Genomic DNA, 25,987 nt, shown 5'->3' with positions numbered 1-25,987 from the left:
AATGCGAGTATTTCAGATCATAATGTCATAGAATTAACAGTCATTCCAAAGCAAGTGAAAATAGAGATAAGCAAGAAATGAAAAAGTGGGAAGGATATGGAAAATACAACTTCTACAGTAAAAATATAAAATGGTCAGAAATTAATGAAGAATTAAACAAAGATTGGGATAACATTTTCGTAAGTGATGACATAAGGGTAAATACGGAGATATTATATAAAATATTGGAGAAAATAGTGGATAAATATATACCGAAGAAGAAAAGTAAACATCATTCATGCATACCAAGAGACAGAAGGATCTTGTTCCAGAAAATCAGAAAGTGGAAAAAAGGTCTTGCAAAAGAAAAAAATGCATGGAAAGTTATAGAACTAAAAAGTAAGATAGAAATGCAGAACAACAGATTATACAATCAAAAGAAAATGAAAAACGGGACTTGGAAGAAAAAACCCTATTAAATATCAAGCAAAAACCCCAAACTATTATACTCATATGCGAAGAAGATGAATAAAAGAAGAATAGAAATAGGCCCTCTGAGAATTGAAGGAGATTAACGAATGAAAAAAAGAAAAAGAAATTTGCAACATACTGGCAGAACGATATAAAGAGAGAATTCACCCCTAGACTAAAAGATAATGAAGATAATGATATAGAAGTAAGGGACGAAAATAGTGAATATTTAGCTTGATATTGTGCAGGCAATTAATGAAATTAAAAATGGAGCTGCTGCAGGGCCGGATGGAGTCCCTGCTATTTTGTTAAAGAAAGTAGTTCATTCTATCGCAAAGCCACTTGCAATATTATTAAGACAAAGTGTAGATACAGGCAAGATTTATGATGAGCACAAATTAGCATATATCACCCCTACTTTCAAAAGTGGATCAAGACTAGAGGCAAGTAATTATAGGCCTGTGAGTCTAACATCACATATTATAAAAGTGTATGAAAGGGTAATGAAGAAAAATATTATGAAACATTTAATAAAAAATAATTTGTTTAATATAGGACAACACGGTTTCGTACCCGGAAAAAGTACACAAACCCAACTGTTAGTCCACCGTGAGAACATATTCAAAATATGAAAAGCGGAAATGAAACAGATGTGGTTTATCTAGACTTTGCAAAAGCTTTTGACAAAGTAGACCATAATATATTAGCAAAGAAAATTAGAAAACACAATATCGTAGATAAAGTAGGAAGATGGTTAAAAGAATTTTTACACAGAAAACAGATAGTTATTGCAAACGATGAGAAATCGGATGAAACCAAGGTAATATCCGGTGTGCCACAAGGTACGGTGCTAGCTGCAATATTGTTTGTTATTATGATTGAAGACATAGACAGTAATGTTAAGGATTCGGTAGTGAGTAGTTTCGCTGATGACACAAGAATAAGTAGAGAAATTACTTGTGATGAAGATAGGAACGCTCTACAAAGAGACCTTAACAAAGTATATGATTGGGCAGAGGTAAATAGGATGGTATTTAACTCTGATAAATTTGAATCAATAAATTATGGAGACAGAGAAGGAAAGCTATATGCATATAGGGGACCTAATAATGACACAATCACAAATAAGGAAGCAGTTAAAGACCTTGGTGTGATGATGAATAGGAACATGTTATGCAATGATCAAATAGCCATTCTGTTGGCAAAATGTAAAGCAAAAATGGGAAGGTTGTTACGGGCACTTCAAAACAAAAGAAAAGCTGAACACATGAATTTAGCTTTATCAAACATATGTTCGTAGTCCACTTGAATATTGCAATATGATATGGTACCCACACTATCAAAAGGATATTGCACAAATAGAGAGTGTACAAAGGTCCTTTACAGCTAGAATAGAAGAAGTTAAGGACCTAGACTACTGGGAAAGACTACAATCCTTAAAATTATATAGTCTAGAAAGGAGAAGAGAACGCTACATGATAATTCAGGCACGGAAACAGATAGAGAAGGAATAAACAAGAAAATAAATAAAATCATGGACTAAAAATATCAGAAAGAGCAAGCAGAGGTAGATTAATAGTGCCCAAAACTATACCAGGAAAAATAAGGAAAGGCACACAGAACATTAATCCACTACGCACCAGCATCGATAATGCAGCGTCTATTCAATGCGTTGCCAGCTCATCTGAGGAATATATCAGGAGTGAGCGTAGATGTGTTTAAGAATAAGCTCGACAAATATCTAAACTGCATCCCAGACCATCCAAGATTGGAAGATGCAAAATATACCGGAAGATGTACTAGCAACTCTGGTAGACATTAGAGGCGCCTCACACTGAGGGACCTGGGGCAACCCGAACGAACTGTAAGGTCTGTAAGGTCTGTAAGGTCTCTCTCTCTCTCCTCAGAAGAGCTGTCTTGGCCTCCTCCTCTAGGCAAAATTATTAGAGACATCACTCCCCCTCCAACATTGCTACGGTACTTCATTGAATAGTTCCTCGTTGGACGAGTGGTTTTCATGCTCGGCTACCAATCTGGTGATCCGAATTTCGATTCTCGGCTCGGCCAACGTGGGATCAGAGGGATTTATTTCTGTTGATAGAAATTCATTTCTCGATATAATAGGTTCGGATCCCACAATAAGCTGTAGGTCCCGTTGCTAAGTTACCAATTGGTTCCTAGCCACGTCAAAATATCTAATCCTTCGGGCCAGTCCCAGGAGAGCTGTTAATCAGCTCAGTGGTCTGGTAAAACTAAGATATACTTAACTTCATTGAATAATTAATTACTGGTCAAACTAACGGACGTCTCATTGATGTTGCATGTCAAGGATGCACAATTCAGTTACCAATAGGTCGCCAGACACAAATGTGTTTCACCTACTGCTTGCCTTTGTTGACAGCTTTAGTGGACCAATATATGTGGACACAGGATCCGGTGATCATCGCGGGATCGTTGATATTGGCAAGATTCGAGTAAATATCGGGGATGTGTTAGCAAAGCCCTGCTTGGGTCTACTCGCATTCACTGGAAGCGATACTACCAGTGCCTTTATGAGGAAAGGAAGATTCTTCCATTCAGAATCATACAGGGGAATGACCAGTATATAAATGCCTATAAGAAACTTGGGGAGACTGATTAAGTTCCCGATGACGCGTGTGAAGTTCTAGAGGCTCTATGTACGGATTCAAACTAACAAAAATATATGAGCCAATCATAAGCAAATGCTTCAGTGCCTCATGGCGCGATCGGTATGGTCTTGGCCTGCCACCTCGGTGGTCGCGAGTTCGATTCTCGGGCATTCCACTGATGGGTTAGAGACGTGTATTTCTGGTGATAGAAGTTCGCTCTCGACGTGGTTTGGAAGTCACGTAAAGCCGTTGGTCCTGTTGCTGAATAACCACTGGTTCCATGCAACGTAAAAACACCAGACAAGCAAACAAGCAATAAACAGCTGCCGATATAAAAAATTTATCGAGAAGTTCACGGCGCCCCCCCCCCCCCCCTCACATAAAAAGGGTGTTCCGAGTACTGTTGAGGTGTAGATATCTGTCTTATTACCTCCATGCCACTATCTTTTGTTACGCATCAAGCGCTCAAATGACCAAACTGCAACCTGGAGAAGGCCATTAGAGCCACCTTCGGGGCACATGCAAAGGGGTCACAGCAGTGACCCGACAGACAACCGACCGGTTGCCCCCTAAGAGAAACCGTCTTCCTTCCAGTAGTTTCATCATGGATGAAGCATCGAATGCGGAGTTTCTGCTCGACACGTCATATTTATTTTGTCAATAACAATAGCAAGACTTGGTTGAACTTAACCTTGCCGCAATTCAAACTTCTGGCAAGAAACTACGGCCGGCAAATTCAGGGGAGGATTGTCTGAAAATCAACTGGGCGGGTATGTTCATTTTACCCTGAAATCTGAACTGCAAAATCATCTAATCAGCCGTTTACAACTGTTCTCGACACATACAGAGACAATAATATGGGCAATAATATGAGAAGTAGAGTCAAATCAAACGTTAAAATCCATTTTAGCGATGATGTTAAAATTATAATGATTAACATATTCATTCATATAATAATTTCTGAAATGTCACATCTTGGTATGATCATCCAATTGTGCTCAATCATCAGTTTAAAATGATTTCAAAACCTCAAACCACTTTCGGAAACTGCTCAATAACAAAACACTAGTATTCAATATCTATAGTATCTATATATAATATATATATATATATATATATAGATTATTGAGAGAGAGAGAGAGAGAGAGAGAGAGAGAGAGTAGATTGTGTTGCATGCCTATATATATGACAGAACCAGGGTTCAATTCCCGAGAGTGGCGGGGGCGCTGTAAGAATGTTGCACGTTTCACTGAATACGTATCTGACAGTTAGTTGATTACGGTGGGTCCCAATGAGAATAACAACCTCGTCGCAAATTATTTTCCGAGAACCGGACAGAAAACCGGGAGAAAAATTAGGCTTCCAATGAAAATACGTATGAGGACACGAAATAGGAAACGAGAAGCATTAGAAAAGACCCATGTGTTTCGACACTTTCCTACTTCGCTCACGAATAGGCAAGCACCGCGATCTATACTAACTTTCTCTCTGTCTCTCGGTCTCTCTTACACACACACACACAACCATTCAAGATACAAAAAAAAAAAAAAAAAAAAAAAAAAAAAATCATCTAGCCAAGGAACCAAAGACGCTCACTAGTATTTGCACCCAAAAGCACAGGGAATGGAAGCGCAAGCACAGAACCGGTTTCCTCTCCCTCCCTCCCCCTATCACTCTGAGCAAGAGCCCGACAAACACTCTCATAGTCTCGTCAAGGTAACCTTCCCAGCGGTAAAGGTACCCGAGGAACACCCAAGGAAGTGTAGTGCTACAATTAAACCCCAGCCTTCGGAAAAGAAGGAGGGGGACAAGAGAAGGATCCAAGCGTGGCATCGTCGGCTTAAAACAAGAAGACCGAAGTTGCACGCCTGCTTAACATTCCAGTAAAAGGAAAAGACGAGTATTCCAACTACAGCCTCGGGTCCAGCGCAAGCACGGGAGAGTTCAGTGATGTGACCACTCGTGTTCATTGTGTTCACGGTCTAGATGTACCGTGATTGTGTTTAACTCCGCGAAGATTCCTACATACAAAGTGCGCGGGTGTCCAAAGAGCGTCGTCTCTTATACAACTTGGCGGGAACATATCCACCAACTTGGCGGCAACATATCCAACAAATTGGCGGCAACATATCCACCAACTTGGAGGCAACATATCCAACAACTTGGCGGTAACATATCCAACAACTTGGCGGCAACATATCCAACAACTTGGCGGCAACATATCCAAAGGCGCAACAAAAGCCCCTACACCACAGCGACTGCTATTTCAAAGGTACGCTAACTGAAGAGTAAGTTAGGAAAATACTCAAGTTCAATCATCATTTCATCTATATTCATTTATTCGGTACTGCATGCATAGTAAAACAACTACGCCACAAGGCCTCTACTCCCATACTAAACTTAAGCCTGAAAACAAACATAAAAAGTAACGTTTGCATAATACATACACTGAAGTATAAGCAGGCCTACTTACAAATTTATGCATATATTAATAATATTAATAAAGAGGAGGGTTCTTTGACAGTTAATGATGATGGACGAAATTTACATCTTCCTATTCACATACGTGATATGTAATAAATAAATAAATAAATAAATAAATAAATATATATATATATATATATATATATATATATATAGATATATATCAGGTAAGGGTGGCGAATTCAAAGTGGGTCATTAATTACGCCGACGTGTTTCATACCAACATCGTTACGTTCTCAAGGATAAAAGAGGCACAAATAAACGTACTACAATATCAAAACACATGGCATATAAAAATGTTTCTTTTAAGACTCTCAACATATATATACATTAAAACAAAATAATTCAGGCCAAAGTCCCTTTTAGACCATAAGTTGAAGACTGAACGACCCGAAAATGAGAGAAAAGCAACATAAAACCAGCTCAAACCAGGTGCAGCTGTACAGAGGCGGTGTGAGAGTTCAACTTGGGCACAAACTGCTGAATAAATAGATTCTAAAAATAAATAACGATTCTGAAATGAGCAGTTCATGAAAGCAAGCTGTTTGGCCCAAAACAGAGAAGTCAGAGTATTCGATATTGGTTTTATACGTTTTTGCATGATTTCTAATGTAAGAAAATTGAAGATTGGACAGTCTGGCTGCAACAGGTGCGATGGCTGATACCTTCATGCGAATCCTCAGCTCTGACCCTCCACACTTGGAGCAAATATACACGACTAAAGATCGCATTACGGGGCAGAGTCTATCTTCAAATTTAAGAAGTGACCCTACAACTGCAAATGGTTTTTTTGGAATAAGAATAACCTGTTTTTTTATTCCCGACTTAATGTGATTTTTCTGAATTTACCGTCTTGAATATGTGATACACTGGTACTGAAGTAATGCCAGGAGAATCGGACGGTTTCCTGTTTAGGAAACTTTTGCTGTATCTATAGAAAATACGAGATGGAAACCAGTCGTCAGTAAAATATTTCTGTAAAAATATTTCTTAATAGTATGATTCCCCCTGACGAGGTCAAAGTATAAGCCCTGTTTAGGTGAGTAAAAATTGAATCAAGTTTAAAATTATAAAAGCAAGCACGGTTAAAAAAATATGAACGCAAGCCTGTAAAAGGCTATTTGTTCGATATATAAAAAAAAACAGTATTAAAACTATCGTTAAGTCGGAATACCAGGACATCCAAAAAGGGTAGTTGACCAATTTCGTCTCTCTCTATAACATGAATTTTAATATTGGGGTGTGTTTCCTTACGGCACGAGAGAACCTCATGACCGACTATTAGTCAGTGGGACAGGAACCAAACGCCCCCCCCCCCCCCCCCCCCCCCCCCCCCCCCCCCCCCCCCCACCATCCCCCTTCATACCTGGGACTATTTTTCCTACTATGCAGTTCAGTGACCGTGAGTCATCGTTTTTCTCAAATATCTTTCAAACTCATTATTTGATCGAAATGGTACTTTGACAATGTGTACAAGACATCTCGCCCTAATTTTTAGTAATATAGTGCATTGTCAAATGGTGTTAGTTAAGGCTTTTATTCTTGACTTTTAAAAGGCAAAGTCGTATGCGTCAGCAGGACTCGTTTACAGATTCGAACACCCGCTATCCCCCTCCCCTCCCTCTCTCTCCCTTTCTCTCACTCTTTCTTTATCGCGTGTTTCTCACTTCTCCCCCAAGTAATATGTTTTCCCTGATATTTTTCAATTCCAGCAGATAATTGGAAAGTTCATAATGAAAAGGATAGCGAGGTTTGACGTCATGACCATAGAAATGGTTAATTTTTCCCATTGTATTTGTTTAAAGTATCCTCGGCGTGTCAGGTAATATACCGTCATGACAAGGGGCTGTCTGTCGTATGGAGGAGTCGCACAATAAGTCAAGATCTAGACTCTGCTATAAGTATTCACTGCGTCATTGATGGAGACGGATTTTTCATGGCCGTCATGGCTGTCATGTCACTTTGTCCACGTCGTTGGAGAAATGCAACTGCAATGCGACTCCTAACCATAAACAAAATGGAGAAAGCTGACACCAGAATAAGGATCAATCTAAATAGATACGCGAATCTTTATATCACACTCACCAAAAAAGCACATTGGTCAATCAATCAATCAATGTATATATCTCCCTATTATATTATCTATTACGTTATCTATATTCATAGACACTATATATAGAAATATACTCTATATTTATAGCTACATAAGCAACAAGTATATTCAGATTATATTAGTGTTGATATATAGTTCCTTTGATAAGTATATATCACCTGTATTTTTGGTCTGTTGCCGACAAGGAACAAAAAACGAGCGACTCCTCAATTATGACAGTTTGCAGATGCTAAAAATAGAGTTACAAATCAATGAAATACATAAGAAAATGAATATCTTAACTGATTATGAATGAGGCCAAAACTGGATACCTTCTTTATAACAAAAACCCTGTATGTTAAATGCCTGAAAATAGGAAATTAGCTAACACTTAGTCAGTTTTCATAACCGATTGTCCCAATTGTAAGAAATACACTTTACATTATTGATAAGTAATATAATGCTAAATGCATGATATTCAACTCATTCATTAAACTCATTACGGTACAAGAATTGCATCCTTATTACTGGCGTTACATTAGTATTGAATTGAATTGAATATAGGATTTAGGCATTAAGCCAAGCACTGGGGCGTCAAAGGCCATTCAGCGCTATATAACAAAATTCATTCAATCATAATATCTGTATACTCACACCATTTAGTACCATTTTAACCTTTAATATCAATCGCAACACTTTCATACAATAAAATCTAGATGAAAATAAATAAATAGGATTAAAAGGGTAAAATAAATAAATAAATTAATAAAATCAATTATAGCTCGTAATATAACCCAATACTTTGTATAAATTTTCTCAAGTTCAGGGTATTACAGTTTTCCCCCAGTATATCTCTCAAAGGTTTGTCCTGGAGTAAATGTGTCCTCCTCTGAAAATTAAAAACAGGACAATCAACTAAAATATGTTTAACATCCATTGTTACTTGACAGGTATTACAGTGAGGGGCCTGTCTCCCTTCCCCACTCTTCATTAAATAATTGTGCGTTGCATGTGTATGGCCAATACGCAGCCTAGTTAAAATAATGGTATCCCTCCTACTTGTAGAATTACAAGATGACCATTTATCCACCAATGGGTGGATTTGTTTCAATTTTGTATTGGTGGTCAGTTCAGACCATCGAGCCTGCCACTTATTTTTACAGTAAAGATGAATCTCACTTTTAAGATCTTTGTAAGGAATACTCAAGGGGGATGGATTACTTAGCCCTGAAGCTTCCTTTGCTGCCTTATCTACTTGTTCATTTCCATCCACCCCAACATGGGCAGGGACCCAACAGAAGTGAACACTGATACTCTTCCTAGACTGCAGTAAGTACTTACCCAGTCCTGCTCCTCTTGTTTACTAGAATGATGGCCCTGGCATAATTTGTTTAATGAGAGTAAAACACTATTGGGAATCCGTAAAAATTGTATAAAAACTATTTTGGTTGCCATTTTTAAAAATATGTTGGACTGCGAGAATTATTGCGTACAGCTCAGCAGTAAATATTGAACAAGAGGATGGGAGTTTCCTTCTAATAACAATATCCCCCACCACAGCTGCACTGCACTTCCAACTCCTGCAGCCGATTTGGAGCCATCTGTAAAAACATGTTTCCCATGATGTTGAGCAGCATGATTTAAAAACTCACTTTTCATTACCCTACTAGGTAAGGTATTTTTCCCTCCTGCCGTAAAACATACTTTAACTTGGTGGATTACACCAAGGGGGGAGACTTGGGATATCCTACCTCTGCTATCTGTGCTGTTAACAAGCCTACTTCTCTAGCATCATTTTTCAACTTCCAAAGGCTTGGGCACTCTAGATCTGTTAGGAGCCCGATCTAAAGGCGCCCTGACATATTTATAGTTAGGATTGTTTCTCACAGCAAGGGACCTAGCTAAAAACCTCAAACTCAACTCCTCTCTGCGAATGGAAAGGGGAGGTATGCCAGAATCCACATAGAGACTGTCAATGGGAGATGTTCTGTAAGCACCTGTGCAGATGCGAAGCCCAGCATTGTGAACAATATCAAGTTTCCAAGTAAAGTCTTTGTAGCTGACCCAGATATTTGGCATGCATAGTCTAACTTGCTCAGACACAAAGATGTATAAATTCTAAGCAAAGTTGTTCTATCAGCACCCCAATCGAAATGCGATACAACTTTCAGAATGTTCAGTGACTTCTTAACCCTGATAGATAGGTCATTTATATGGGGACCAAATGTCATTTTCTTGTCGAAAATGACTCCAAGAAACTTGATATTATCCTCATATGGCAAAATACAATCATTAAGAAAAGGGTGGGGATCTCTTCCCTTTTACGAGTAAGAGTAAAGCGAATGGCTTTGGTCTTCTGAGGTGAAAACATGAATCCACAAGAATTTGCCCATGCGGATGCAGCATTTATTGCAATTTGAAGATTTTGGCATGCTTGTAGTGCAGATGATCCACTACAATAAATTGCAAAGTCATCGACAAATAGTGATCCTTGTATGCCAGGAGGTATGTGACTCATGAGACTATTAATTGCAACAGCAAATAAGGTCACACTCAATACGCTGCCTTGGGGGACACCTTCTTCTTGCATGTAGGATTGAAGATAGTTTCTCTGACCCTACTCTCACTTTAATTGAGCGGTTTGATAAAAATTCTTCAATAAAAGAGAACATATGTCCGACCTATACCCCACGAGGCCAATTGCTTTAAAATACCACTCCTCCAGGTCGTGTCATATGCTTTTCGAGGTCAAAAAAGAAAAAACACCCACCACCTGGTTTTGGTTAGAAAAGGCATTTGAAATTTCCCTTGATAACATCAGCAAAGGGTCTAGAGTACTTCGGTTCTTCCTAAAACCAAACTGCCTGTTAGATAAAAGATTTTTTGATTCTAGATACCACACAAGTCTGTTGTTGATCATTCTCTCAAATAGTTTGCATATGCAACTGGTCAAGGATATGGGCCTATAACTAGATGGCAGTTCTGGGTCTTTACCAGACTTGTGGCCTGGAATTACAATTGATGTATGCCAGGAATCAGGAGATGTATGGGAAACCCATAGACCATTAAAGGTTTCTAATAAAAATTCCTTGGTATCCACTGGAAGCGTTACATTAGTAGAAACGAAACACACACACACACAAAATTATATTATGACAGTGAAAGTAGTTTCCCCCAAATTATACCCATTTTCTTTGTTTTTCCTCGACGGCAACTCATCTGCTGACGCAATTAGTAGTAGTCAAAGCTCCAACAACTTGGGGATTTGGGGGAAGTGAGCAGACCTTGTCTCTCATACTCTTTTATTATTATTAAAGAAAGGAGTTTTACCAGTCCAATGAGTCAAACTTGACTCTCACAGGGCTGGCCCGAAAAAAAAAAATCGGGATATAACAATAAAAAAAAATTAAATAAAAAAAAAACAATAATAAAAAAAAAAAATAAAAAAAAAATATACATATATATCTATTTATCTTCAAATATAGTACTAAATCTAAGTGAAAAAATGAATGAATAAATAAATATATATATGAAATCTAAGCGATAAAAAAATTAACTATATATTAAAATCTACGTAATTTAAAAAGAATTAGTAATAAAATAAAAATCTTAGGTAAAAACTTAAATTCTATCAATTAAACGTGTATTCCTTAGAAAAGTTAAAATTCTAAAAACAGAAAAAAAAACTACTAGATTCAGTTTAAAATGTCAGAAAACGTTTTTCCGGCCAAAACATATCTCTCTTTCTCGCTTAAAAACCCGACAAACCGAAAATATATGTTTAATAGATAAAAAAGTATCACACTCACTGCACATGGGAATAGTGCCGTGAGGTGTACACGTTAAAAAATCCATTGGTCAATCTCGTATGGCCAATTCTTAATCGAGTCAATATTACCTCAGTTTTTTGTCGTATTGATTAGATGACTCCCATGGAGAAACAGTTGACTTTAATGTCTTAATTTATTATTCTGAGATACGTTGCTCCACAATCTTTGCCACTTTTCCATTGTAAATGTTTTTAATAAAGTTATGTAATCTCTAACGGGAGATTAATATTCCGTTGAGGCAGGTTGACGGCTGTTTTAGCAGCAGTATCCGCTCTTTCATTTCCAACAACTCCTACATGAGCTGGGACCCAACATAATTCAATATCTACCCCTTCAAGATAAAAATTGTTTAAAAGTTCTTTAATCTTTAATACCAACAGGTTCTTATGTTGAATAGCTTTTGAGGGCTTCTATGGCACTTCGGTGAATCCGAGTAGATGATAAATTTTAAATTTAGTCTTTCTTCATGTGCTTAACAATATTGATGGCTAGTAAAATGGCATATAGCTCGGAGGTGAATACTGAAGACTCATTTGGCAATGATAACTGGCTCATTTTCTTCAAAGACACTGCAGCGCTTCCTACACCCACTGAAGATTTAGAGCCATCAGTGATATGGCGTAGTGAGGACCTTTCCTTTGAATATGCTCTATGGCAATTTGTTGATGGTGACTCGGGGTATAGCTAAATTTCTTTGATAAATGAAAAAAGATGAGAGAATATCTTGTTTTTTTCATGATCCAAGGTGGGGGGAAAAGAGATGGTTGAATGATGTTCATTTTGATATTTGTTGACTGCAACAGCCTATTTGCTCTAATGGGGAATGGTGGCACATGATTATTTATAAAAATATCACTCTGAAAAAAGAGCTTTTTGTAGGAGAACTTATAGACAGAATATTCAATGCACTCCGCATTGTTACAAAATCCCGATGCAACGACAAAGGGGGTTCTCCAATTTCACATAAAACCGAGAGATTTGGGGATGATCTAAACGCTCCACTACAAATTCTCAGGCCTCGAGTATGTATTGGATCTAAAGACTTCAAAGTTGCTTCAGATCCTGATCCATATATTGGGCTTCCATAATCTATTCTTGATAAGACCAATGCCTTATATATCATCAGTAAAGTTGATCTCCTTGCACCCCATATTGTATAGAGATCCAATTTCACATTAAGTTAAGAGCACTATTACATTTTAGATTTGATGTAAGATACATGTGCTTTTCCAATTCAAATGAGTATCAAACGACCAGTCCCAAAAATTTTACTTTATCTTGGAAATGATTTGTACATTGCCCAAAGTAAGATTTATATCTTGATTCTGTTTCCATCTACTATTCCTATAAAACATTATTGCTTGAGTTTTTTCTGCCGAAAGTCTGAAACCAACAGACGCAGTCCAAGCTTGTATTTTTCGAATGGCATTATTTAGAATTCTTTGCAAATGACGAAGATTGTTGGTGATAGTAAATTGTAAAGTCGTCCACATAAAGACTACTTTGCACTCCCTGTGGCATTTGAATTTCTACTATATCGTTAATTGCCAACGCAAAAAGCGTTCCACTTAAAACACCTTGCCTTGGGGTACACCACAGTCAAGCTTAAAAGATTCAGAGTAAATATTATCAATACGAGTTTGAAATGTTCTTCCATCTATAAAATTTCTGATAAAAATAGGAAGATGTCCTCGGAAACCGTTATGATGCAAGGATTTTAGCTATCGAGTACCTCCAATGTTGTATCATATGCCTTTCGAATGTCAAAAAATAGGGATATTGTGATCTGTTTTCGTTCAAAACCTCTACGTACATAATTTTCCAGGTGTGAAAGAGAGTCCAAGGTGGATCGCTCCGATTGTGAGCCAAATTGAGAATTTGATAAAACATTATTACGACGCAAGCACCAATTCAATCTATAATTAACCATCTTTTCCAGTAATTTACAAACACAACTGGTTAGTGAAATTGGTCTGTAATTATCTGGATTACAAGGATCTTTTCCTGCCTTAGCTATTGGTATTACTATTGCATGTTTCCATGCCTTTGGAAATAGATGTTTGGTCCAAAGATGATTATAGAAATCCAATAGATAGCCTGGCTAAAGGGGCTAGATTTCTCATCATATCGAAATTTACATTATCTTTTCCAGGGGCTGTTGAGCTACAGTTTGATAATGCAAATTCCAACTCTTCTTCAGTAAATCTTTTATTGTAGTAAATATCTTCTACAGTATCAAAATTCAATGGTATTGATTCTTCTCATCTTTTAAGGGGGGGGGGGCTCGCAAAGTGGGCATACTAAATTATCAATACTGCTTATGTTTTCAATATTACGACCGATAATATTAGAGATTGCCATTATGCATTAATGCGTGTCTTGCTGGTCTGCTGTAAGAACCGTTAATCTTCCTAAATTTCTGCCACACCTTCTGCATAGAAGTATCTCTGATATGCTTGACACGTATTTTTGCCATGAAATTATCTTGACCTGGTTTACTTTAATTACTTCCTTCCTAAATTTAGCAGAAATCTTATTAAAATATGGTTTCAATACACTAATTTCTATGGCTATGTCAACTAATTTGTTTATTGTATTCCCTAACATTAGGGGACCTGTACTCAAATGTTTGAATCTTTTTATTTAGGGTTTCTAATTTTCTTCCAATTGCATGCTTTTCGTTATCAGTTGGGTTAATGTGTCTGACCACCATGGGACCGAATGTTTCAACTGTCGAGTGCCAGTCAGAGGCATCGATTTATCAGCCGCTTGTGTGATAAAATTCACAAAGTCGTCGTTTGTTTATCATGATCCTGGGGATAATCAAAGGCAGGCATTTGCCTAGTGTAAAACTTGAACTTATCCCAGTCAGCTTTATTTATATTATACCGTTGGATCGGAGAAGTTGGTGTATGTCCTAAATATGGTAATCAAAATAGGAAAATGGTCACTGTTAAAAACGGTCATCTAGGACATTCCATTCAAACCTATCAACAATATTATTTGGGACAGAGTGTTAAATCAATTGACGAATAGGTGCCATGAGTTTTTGAGTAGTAAGTGCTACTCTCTGCCTCATTCAATATACAGAGGTTGTGATCATTCATCATCGTTCGACCTTTGAACCATTTGTGTCAACATCAACACAATTGGTATCCCAGATGGGATTGTGGGAGTTAAAGTCCCCTAATAATAGGAAATTCTCTTGCCTTTTGGGGAATACTTTAGGTAGATTTTGCAAATTATAGTTACAAGAGGGTTGATTGTACATATTATAAATATTAAAGAGTTATTATCTAAATGTAATCTAACTCCAGATAATTGAAATTCTGAGGTTCTAAAGGACATAGCATCGTAAGGTTACTCTGTTATGAATATAGATTGCAGTTCCTAATGTATTAGCAGAAGGAAATGAATGAGATGCTAAATTGTAATTTCCTATTGATTGAACGGTATCATTTGTATGCTGTAAGCATATTGCAATTGGATTATAATATTTTAATAGTCTTTGAATTTCCCTTGATGTAAACGGGTTTTAAGACCATTAACATTCCATTGGATTACGTATGAATTGTACATTATGGTAGTGGAGGTGGAATATCACTAGGTAGAGTATTGTTTCTGCTTATTTTGCTGGGAATGGGTTTCTGTTTAACTGCAAGTAGCAGTAATTTTTTGAATTAGGTTTTGCTTCCTTAGCTATGGCTCCCTGTTGGTTACTTCGATTTCGATTCGTTTCCTGAATTTCTTTTGGATTGTGATTAAATTTTTTCCTCGGAAGAAATTTTCCAAGATGAAGGGTGCCTGTTGCACGCTTCTTTTATTAGATGGTCAACACACATACAACCAGTGTTGTGGCTTTCTAATTTACCATACTGGTTTTTATTCTTGTTCTTAGTAAAATTGTCTATTAGATTATTCATATTATGTAGACTTATATTTTTAAGGTCATTGAATTCGTCTAAAAAAACAATCATTACAGCCACAGGGACATTTTGTGGGTTGTTTTATGCCCTGTTGGTGTTCTTTTATGGGATATCATTGATTTACTAGTTTTGCCTAAAACTGGTGAGGGATTTATTCTTCAAGGGGTACATTGTTAGTAAGGATTCCTTCCACTTCTTGAGAAACCGTGTGCATTTGCGTGTACTTCGGCCTTTATCACATGGGTGGTAATATGATTGTCTGAAACATTAATTTCAGATTCAGAGGTTGGGAGTTGAAGCAATGTTACTATTTACTGCTTCAATTGGGTTTGGTACATGGGTAGAAGCCCTTTCAGGTATGTATACTTGAAGAGTATCTTCTGCTGGTTTTGTTAAGCATATCTCATTATTCGATTTTTTTGATTTGGGAGGAGTTGTACTTTCAAGTACACGTTTTTTTCTTTCTGACTTTGCTTTTGGGATTTCTAGTTCCACCATCTCCACTTCAGAAAGTTCTTCCGTCTCTTTGGTGCTGTCATCAGTGGCAAGTATGTTGAATCTGTTCTGTACAGAAATCTGCTCTTCTTTTTTAGTTTGATTTTGGGTAGTAGTGTCATTCTTTTTTTTCCAATTATTCTATTTATATGCTGGCGTTTTGGTAATGATTTGGGAATACCAGCGTCAATGCAAGAATTGGATTCTGATCGACTTGATGAAGTAGAGTTATCAGGAATCCTTGATTCTGCACCAGACAAGAAATGAGAAACTTGTATATCATCAGTTGAATGCTGATTCTTGGATGCTACTTTCGCATAAGTCGAATTATTACCTAAATATGGTTTCTTGCAGTTTTATAGGTGATATGTTCATTATTAGCAGTATATAGTTATAGTCTGTTCTAATTTATACAGAGGACATTGTCTTGAGTTCGGAGAGTGAGTTCCCTCACAATGATAACAAAATTTTTCGGATACACAATCTTTCGGTTTGGAGGTATCGTGGAATTCAGAAGCATTATGGAATTTGGAGCAAATGAAGCATCTTTTTTCATTGGTGCATTTCCCAATAACATGACCAAAATCATAACACTTGTAACACTGCATAGGTCGTGGGTGGAATTTCTTGACAGCAATGCTCAAGTGTCTGACTTTATATAGTCTGGAAGATAGGGTGTGGTAAATATCAACAAGATGGCATTGTTATCTTGGTAGCTTTTAACTTTATAAACAGAAGAGGGGCATCTCTCAGTATGTCTTCATCAGAAAACTCATATAAATCTCTACAATATATTAATCCTTTTGACTGGTTGAAGGTGCTGTGAGGATAAACTTTCCCAATGCTATCTGAATCAGAAGGTTTAAAATTTCTCAATAATACTGCTTGGGATTCATTCCCAGCCTTAATTAATAGATTATATCCAAAACGCTTCAAATTTCCTTGAGGAATGGTACCAACTTTCTTCTCAAGGCATTCGTATCCCTTAATGATGTTGTTGCACCCTTCCTTGTACGAAGCAACATACCAAATTGGCTCAGGTAATACCCTGGGAGCAATTTTCTGGGCATCACACAAGTCAGAGTACTTTGGAATATAGTCAAATTCAGAATCCAAAACGTTTGAATATTATGCAATTTTGCACAGCCAGAAAATCCGCAAATGTTGCCACTTTTGATATTGGAAAGGGCAACCATAGCTTTGGAATGATCCTGAAAAGTTATATATGCTTCAAAATCTTTGTTTTTTTGTCTTTTGAGAGTTTCAGCTTCATCCTTTCAATCTCTCCGAATAGTTTAAAATGAGTGAACAATTTTTCATAATTCATATCAAGTGCAATGCCCGTACAATACAAGACTCTACAATTTTCATTTGCACTGCCAGATTTTTAATCCCCTGGCATCCTGGGGATGAAGGAATAAATGGTTCCAGTGTGTAAATACTGGAACTGGAGGCCCAAAGCCCTATTTAGTTTCCCTGGTCGTCAACCGAGTTGTCATTACTTGAAGTCGCTAAAGTCGTCAACAGTGCCGGTGGAGAGTCAGCAAATCCAGGGGGAGGGGGGGTCATTAGCCGAATATCCATAAGAAGGTTTTAGCTTGTTTGTTTAAATGTTTTGTGTTTGTTTGTTTGTTTTACCTGTTTGAGAATATTAAGAAAGTATCATACGTTGTAAAGGGCATTTACATTCTCCACTATCGGCACAGTGAGAGCATACTTCCCAGATGATCCGCTCCATACCCTACCCGTAGGATCGCATCAAAACAGATACAGAGGCACAGGTGTAAGCTAAACCCGCCTGTTGGGACTGAGACCATAAAATCATGGAATCATCCCCTGCATCTGTAATGACGGGCTTCCGGCCATAAGCCGAGAGTCCTATTCCCAAAGATTGGATCCCCCTGGATTCCGATGACCCAACCTCCGGGAACAGTTCCGCCAAAAGGTCCAAACCATCTTCGGGACGGCTGACGTCAGTCATCCTATACTCTCACATATAGCTTTGAATGAAAATCCCTCCCAACCGTGATCCCTTCTCCCATTCATCAAACCTGCATGATGTAACGAATGTGGAAATATCCACGCTATTTACTAGTAAAAAGAAAATTGAATAAAAGAAATATTACTAATAGGGTTTGGACAGCAAGAAGAAAGTAGGATGCTAAAAATAGGAAGAGGTCGAAATAAAAAAGGAATTAGTGAAAGACTAAAGAGAGAAATTTAGATTCGAGACTTGGGGAAAATTTCCCAAGTTCGAGAGCCCTCTTGCCCGTTTCAAGGCTTCACCAAGGAAGAAACATTCCAAGGTGAAGCCAAGAAACTTCAAGGCATTCTCTCATTAAGAGGGTCTCATACTCTTGGTGAACAAGAATTAAATGAACACATAAATTTGCAAAAACCAACATATTTATAGCTTCCAATATCACTTTATATAATATAATAATAGGCAGGAAAGTGGGGGCCCGAGACTGAAGGCCAGGAAGGTGGGTTGAGGGAGGGAGGGATGAGGAGGGGAAGGGTGGAGGAGGGAGGTAGGGAGGGACGGGATGGGGATATGAATGAGTGAATAATTAATAATTATCTGGCGTCGTGACTACCAGGATCATTGACGCCGAACGAATCCATTTGGGCAACCAATTTGGGGAAAATACACGCACATTAAAAAAAACTTAAAATTCCACATCAGTTATTGCACTACATCGAGCGCAAAGCCGCTATATAAACACTAAACAACACAAAAGCAAAATTATTATTATTATAAAAATAGTTTAACCAGGCCACCGAGCTGACTTTCAGCTCTCATAGGGCTGGCCCGAAGGATTGAATAAAATAAGGTCTAGGCCAAGGGCCAGGAACTGGGACCAAATAGGTCATACAGCATAACAAACATTAAATTAAAATACAAAAAAACTGCACAGAGGCAGAGGCATTCATACTAGAACACAAACAGGCAATAAATACATTTACTCACGTTTCCGCACATACATCTTAAAAAACCAAAGCTAAAAGCTACACACATACAAAAAAGTGAAATACCTAATTTTTTTTAAAAACACCAACTTCTTTTAAAAACTCAACAACACACTCATAATCATACTGCGCTTCTTCACCCATTATCTTTGCCAAACTGTAATTACCATCTCTATCTCTTCTGTCTTTAAAGTGTTGCTCTCTCAGTTCCCGATGACTAAGACATTCAACTAGCAAATGCTTAATCGTCATCGGGACAAGGCAGTCGTCACAGTAAGGTTGGGATTCACCGCTCATGAGATACCCATGAGTCAATCTTGAATGTCCTATGCGGAGGCGGCACATCGTTACTTCCCATTTCCTATGCATAGATTCATATGTCCAAGGGTGTGTATGCGTGGCAAACTCTTTCATTTTATTTGGTCCTACTTCGTTCCATTGCTGTTCCCATATCTTGCAATGAACTTTGATACATGAGGAAAAAAGTCTATATGGTACAGCAATTGGTCTTGGTATCATATTGGTTGCTGCAGATTTAGCTAGTTGGTCTGCTTTTTCATTTCCACATATATTTACGTGCGCTGGGACCCAGTAAAACGATACAGTAATCCCTCTACGTTGATGTAAAAATTACCCACTGTGAGATTTTCAATGTAATTGGATGATTAGTATTAAAAATTTCATGTGCCTGTAATACACCTTTGGAATCACAAAAGATGATGATATTAGTGGAATTCTAGATGGTTGCAATATCTTCCAATGCTATTAAAATTCCATACAGTTCCGCTGTGAAGTTCGATGCTATGATGGGTAGTGCTCCTCTGCGGCTAAAATCATCACTAAAAACATATCCGACCTCATCAACAGTTTTGGCGCCATCGGAAAAAAATGTAGAGCCTGAGTGCTCTGCAGTATGTTCTAAAAATAATGCTCTGATTTCTGTATCTGATTTCTCTCTTTTAACACCTTTAAAATATTTACAAAATTTAGTTACAGGTAATTTCCATGTTGGGGTAGTTGGTAAAGTAACTGGACATACAGGATTTCTTAACATATTCATTGTTTCCAAGACCTTTTTTACTCTAAAACTAAAAGGCTTAGGAAACCTTGGATGATTTCCATAAAAGTTGTTGAAAGAATTTCTTTTTGCTGCTTCAAAGACTTTAGAGTTGGGGATTCTCGGAACCCTAAACCAATACCTTATAATTGATGAGTGGTGATATAATAAACTTAAAATAGGAGAAGATCGTTAGACACCCGTTGCCAAGCGTATACCGGTATGATGTACTGAATCTAAGAAAGCAAGAAGATTAGATGATGCAGAAGAATATATTTCACATCCATAAAGTAACTTCGAAATAATAAGCGATTTGTGCAGTTTTATAATTGTCTGCCTGTCTGCACCCCAGTTAGTATTAGATAATACTTTCAAAATACTTAAAGCTTCAGGGCATTTGGTTTTAATGTTTCAGATGGGGAAGCCAATTAAGTTTTCTGTCGAATATGAGGCATAAGAAATGTACCTCTTCGACACAGAGTATTATGTGGTCATACAGATAAAGGTCTGGGTCGGGGTGTACTCTCCGAATGTGGTAAAAATGCATAACAGTAGTCTTACTAGCTGATAATTTATATCCCTGCTGTTCTGCCCAGTTTACTATCTTATTTCTTGTCAACTGTAATTTTCTTTCTGCAACAGACATTCGTGATGCAGCAACAGATATTGAAAGATCGTCTACAAATAGGGTACTCAATACATCCTAGGGTATAACAGACGCGACACCATTTATTGCTAACGCAAGAAATGTGACACTAAGCACACTCCCTTGTGGGACACGCTCTTCTTGGCATCTTCTATTTGATAATGTGCTGCCCACTTTAACTTGAAAATGTCTATATTTCAAGAATGCTTTAATGAATAGGGGCAATTTTCCTCGTAGACCAGAATTATGAATTGTCTTAAGAATGCCATGCCTCCAAGCATTATCATAAGCTTTCTCAATATATATATAAAAAAAATAGTTATATGGTGCTGCTTGGAGGCAAATGCTTCACATATGGAGGTTTCCAGCTGCAGTAGGACATCTACTGCCGAGTGCATTTTTTTCTAAATCAACATTGTGAGGATGAAAAGATATTATTACGTTCCAAATACCAGACAAATCTTGTATTCACCCTTTTCTCCATTAGCTTGCATAAACAGCAAGTAGTGCTATTGGTCGATAGCTAGCCACTGAAAAAGGGTCTTTACCTGGTTTAACAAAAGGTAAAACCAAAGCCAATTCCCATATGGTTGGGTAGCTACTTTCATGCTATAATCTATTAATTATACTTATTATAAAGAGTTTTGTATTTTTTGAAATACGCCTAAACATTTCTTAGGGAATTTCATCCGGACCAGGGACAGTGTTAGTGCTGCTGGCTAGGGCATCATCAAATTCCCTTTCTGTAAAGGGTATATTATATGGCTCTATCTTATCTGTGGAAAAGTCTAATGGCAGTTGTTCTTCTCTTCTTCTATATTGATATCCAGGGGAACTATCAGATTTTTTTTTAACTTGAGCAAAATGATCGGCAAGTTTATCACTTACGTCTTTTGCCCTGGCGATGAGGTCGTTATTAACTTAAGTGCCGGGGGAGGATTGGGAGTAAATTTCCCGGCAATATTTTTTATTTTCTTCCATATACTGCAGATAGGTGTTCGACGGTTAATGGAGGATACAAATGATGCCCATGACTGCCTTCAGGCAGTTTTCATTGCCTTTCGAAAACGAGCTCTATTGTTTATATATTATCATATTTGTTATGGTTCGGTGTCTACGATAACACGTAAGTGATGTTCTTGTGACTTGGTATAAGTGTGAGCTCTTCAGACCACCACGGGACTGGGCGTCGCCTAAAAAGACCTGTAGTTTTTGGTATAGAATGTATACCTGCTGTATGGAATGTCCCATTTAATAAATCTATTGCATCATCTGCTGTTGGGAAGTCATTTGCATCACTTACTATTTCGCTTAACTCTTTAAATTTGTTCCAATCTGCTTTTTCAATATTCCACCATGGAGATCTTTGAAGTGGTGGGTTATCATTGGAATTTATTATTATGGGAGCATGGTCACTGCTTTGCCAGTCATCATTTGTCTTCCATCTGAAATCCATCGTGCAATTGGAACTAGATATTGTAAGGTCTAAGCATAAGACTGTACCTGTCTGGATATGATAATGAGTGGGTTCTCCAGTATTTAAAAGTCCTAAAACTTCATTTTCTAGTATGGAAGCTATAGAATTCCCTTTTTGATTTGATGTCACATCTCCCCATAAAGGATGTATGCAATTTAAGTCTCCCATGAGAAGAAATGGTCACGGAAGCTGATGAAGTAAATCAATTAGCTCTTCTCGAGTGATGGGATTGTTTGGTGGAAGATAAAGGGAACAGAGTGTGTATTTTCGTCTTACGTGAATTTGAACTGTAACAGCCTGTAAAGGTGTATTTAGTGGGATTGGAAAATGAGGAAGATCCCTGTGAACATATATAAGGCAACCTCCATGTCTTCCCACCTCCAAATTATATTGTGTTCTATATGATATATAGTCTCTTGGGCAGGGTGTGTGGACATCAAGCATTGTTTCTTGTAAACATACAGCAATACGGGAGTATTCATAGAGTAAGACTTTAAGTTCCCCATATTTTGCACGAAGTCCCTGACAATTCCATTGTAAAATTGAAGAGAAGGTGTCTATGTTTTGGAGGGTAGTCCTCTAATCAAGGTCATTTTTGAATGCTTAGCTTTGCTTGTAAGCTTTGGATAACGAGTGTTTTACTTCGCCAGCTTGCTCATTGAATTTGATTTTATCCTTTGTTGGAGTTAATGGAGGAGAGGATGAGGGTGTTCTTACTCTCTTAATTTGTTTTTTTCCTCTAATTCCATTAAATCAGGCAGAGATTCCGCCTGAGATATTACAAAAGGAGGAGTACAGGTAGGTTTGAGGGAGATATCCTGTTTATTACATGTAATGTTTTCAATATCTGTCTTGGTCATTTGTGCTCTAGCCTTACTAGGCGGAGCACTTGGCCCAGTATGTCGGGCCAAAGGAGTCGAAGCATCCTTCATTGAGGATGAGGAAGGATCAACAGATTGGAGTGGAGCCCTAGTAGTGGAATGTTGGACCACAGGGGCAGAGGCATCCTTCATTGAGGACGAGGAAGGAGTAACAGACTGAAGTGGAGCTCTTGTGGTAGTAAGAGCTTTGGAATAACTCTTCCCAAGAGTCGTTTTGCATGTCCAATACTGACGTGTTCTGTATATGCCTTATTAACTGCTGCTGTTTCAAGTTTAAATTCTTCACATATTTTTACAACTGATTTGTGGTCTAGCTGACAATTAATACATTTATGTGTATCGAGCATGGGCCATGTTCTAGGGCAGAGCAATTATCACACATCTTAATATTTTTACAAGCTTTTGATGGATGTCCAAATTTAAAACAATTAAAACACTGTAATGCTTTTGGATGAAAAGGTCTAACTCGCACTCTTTCATTTTCTATTACTATATGAGATGGTATATTACTGTCTTCAAAAGTAAAAATCATTATATTGCCATTTGGTGGACACATATCTAAAATTTCTGCTTCGGTAAACTCATACAAGTCTTTATCAAAAACACCTCTTCCATAGCTAAAATTTAGGTGAGGACTAATTTCCTCTATCATATCATTGTTTTCAACTCTCATCATTATCAGCATCTGTGACTGAGTTTTAAATTTTGCATGAATTAGCACAGAGCTCTTACCAAATCTAGTAATATCACCACACATTATGCCACCTACGTTTTGCTGAAGGTACCTACTAAACTTATAATAGTTGAAATTCTCCTCCTTGGCTTTTACTACCAGCCATTTAGGAGGTTGGGGAACTCTTATTTTGCCAATGGTACTACTATTGGAGTTGATTGGATTCCATTCTACAGGTTTATAAACGTCTAGGTTTCTTGGGGCTTTATCGGTCAAGGCTCCTTTAACTAATGAGTTGCATACTTACAAATTATCAAAACTACAGGTTGCTTTAAAAGTATCTTCATGTTTATCAAATGTTACCCAAGCTTCCCATTTTCCTTCTGTGTCATGAAAGTTCATACGAATCTCAGCTATACTACCAAAGATATTCAAAGAGGTCGAGATATCCTCATAGTTACATTGAAGTGGAATATTTTCCATATGTATAACTTTCAAATGCTTCACTCTACTATTATTGATATCTGGGGGGTTTAAAGGGTGGTCGTTGTTTGAGCTAGAAGTCGTCAACGGTGCCACTGAGTCCAGTTTCGCAGCGGACATAGGTACGTAGTCCGAATCCATATTTGGTTTACAAAAAACTCATTCATCCCTACTCACACACGTATGCTTTTGCATACACTCACATTTACTTATATGAATGTGTACATACATACATACATATTCTCATGCACACAGTTGTACATTCATACAGGTATTACTACTCGGTTATATCAAGAAAGTATCGCGAGTTACTTAGGTATTCACAATCTCCACCAATGGCAGTAGTGAGAGTTGACTCCCAATGGTCCTACCCTTTCAGGATAGCACCAATACGTTGGCGGTGTCCCAGGTATAAGCCAATCCGCCTGCTGGGAGTTCTGCCCCAACTAATGGGAATCAACTCCCCACCACAAACTTATTGGTGGGCTTCCAGACAAAAGCCAGGAGTCCTAACCCCAAAACACCAGCCGCCGCCCCCCTTAGATTCCGATGGGCCAATCCCTGGAAATGGTTCCGCCCTTAAGATAGCAATGGGAAAATCCCATTACTAACTCTCAGGTCCAAACCACATCAGGTGGTGACTCAATCACCACAACTCCCACTACTACTTTCAAATGCAAACCCTTCCCAACCCACGATCCCTTCTCAGATTCACTATAGCAGTTAAGTTAGACGAAAGTGGAAATGTCCACACCAGTTAGTGCCAAAAGTTTGTAGGTGTTCCGTCAGGATCCAGCCTTCACACGAGTGAAGGCAGGATCCTTTACCCCCTCAACACGTGAAGGAACCGTTCGAAAGCATAAGCTGGAAATGCTTGACAACACGATGTAAGTAAAGAGTAAACGCCTTAACTATCACATTTGACAATGCACTATATTACCAAAAATTAGGGCGAGGTGTCTCGTACACTGTATCAAAGTACCATTTCGATCAAATAATTAGTTTGAAAGATATTTGAGAAAAACAATGACTCGCAGTCCCTGAAATGCACAGTAGTTAATTTGATGCTTAAGCTTCTAGAAAAGTCCTGTTAATCAAGATATTTCAGGTTGCAAGCACCTGTAAATTGTTATCAAAGTTGCCAATTAGCTTATTTTTTATTGTCACTTATATACAAAATCTATTTCTGGAAGTAGAATATTTTACCCTTAGTAGACCTTATTGTATACCAGAATGAAGCAAATGAAAAGTACTTTTCATCATGATATAGTGTTTGAATATCTTGCATGTACCCTACATATGAACATAAAAAAATGAAAAATAACTTTTTTTATTAGTATGAGAAAATATTTTTGTTTGTAAAAACTTTGATATTCTAATAATGATATATTTATTATAGATAAATATTTTACATTTAATTAGCTTTTTTTGACACGAGAATGAGCATCCTAGTTTGAATAATAAAAAAAAGTTGCAGAATGTTGAAGTAATTAGGTTACTTGTTCTCTATAGTGAAAATTCCCGAAACCGAGACTACATTAGTTAATTAATGAAGGGACATAACTTGAGTTAATATATTGTAACTTACAGGTAATTTCATGTGTTATAGTGCGTTGTTTAATAGATGTAAACCTAAAAAACTACTGAAATTAAAGTTCATCATTATTCAATAACATCTTAAAACTTTTCATCTGCATGACTAAGAACTGGTGATTCAAACTCGTCCAATTTCATTTCATCCTCTAAGTTTTGGGGGTCATTCACTATACTCTGTTTTTTTTCATCTGTCCATCCGCCTGTGGTGTTTTTGTATGGCAACACTGCGTCCCGGGCTTTAGATAGTTACATTCAGCTTACATTCAACAATATTAACAATACCCTATTTCGAATATT

The 25,987-nt window shown here is 37.6% G+C and overlaps 1 protein-coding gene across 1 annotated transcript in view; it reads left to right on the top strand.

Moving 5' to 3' along the window:
* Window positions 1–4,796: 4,796 nt before the first annotated feature.
* The window catches only part of LOC135226888 (uncharacterized), a gene marked incomplete at its 3' end in the record, with an annotated part of 85,307 nt that continues 64,116 nt past the window's right edge, over window positions 4,797–25,987 (top strand). Inside the window, 1 exon segment of the mRNA XM_064266579.1 lies at window positions 4,797–5,352.

The sequence above is a fragment of the Macrobrachium nipponense genome, chromosome 15 (assembly GCF_015104395.2).
Source record: "Macrobrachium nipponense isolate FS-2020 chromosome 15, ASM1510439v2, whole genome shotgun sequence".
Lineage (NCBI taxonomy): Eukaryota > Metazoa > Arthropoda > Malacostraca > Decapoda > Palaemonidae > Macrobrachium > Macrobrachium nipponense.
Note: the sequence above shows the minus strand (reverse complement) of the source record. Positions and strands in the feature narration are given on the sequence as shown.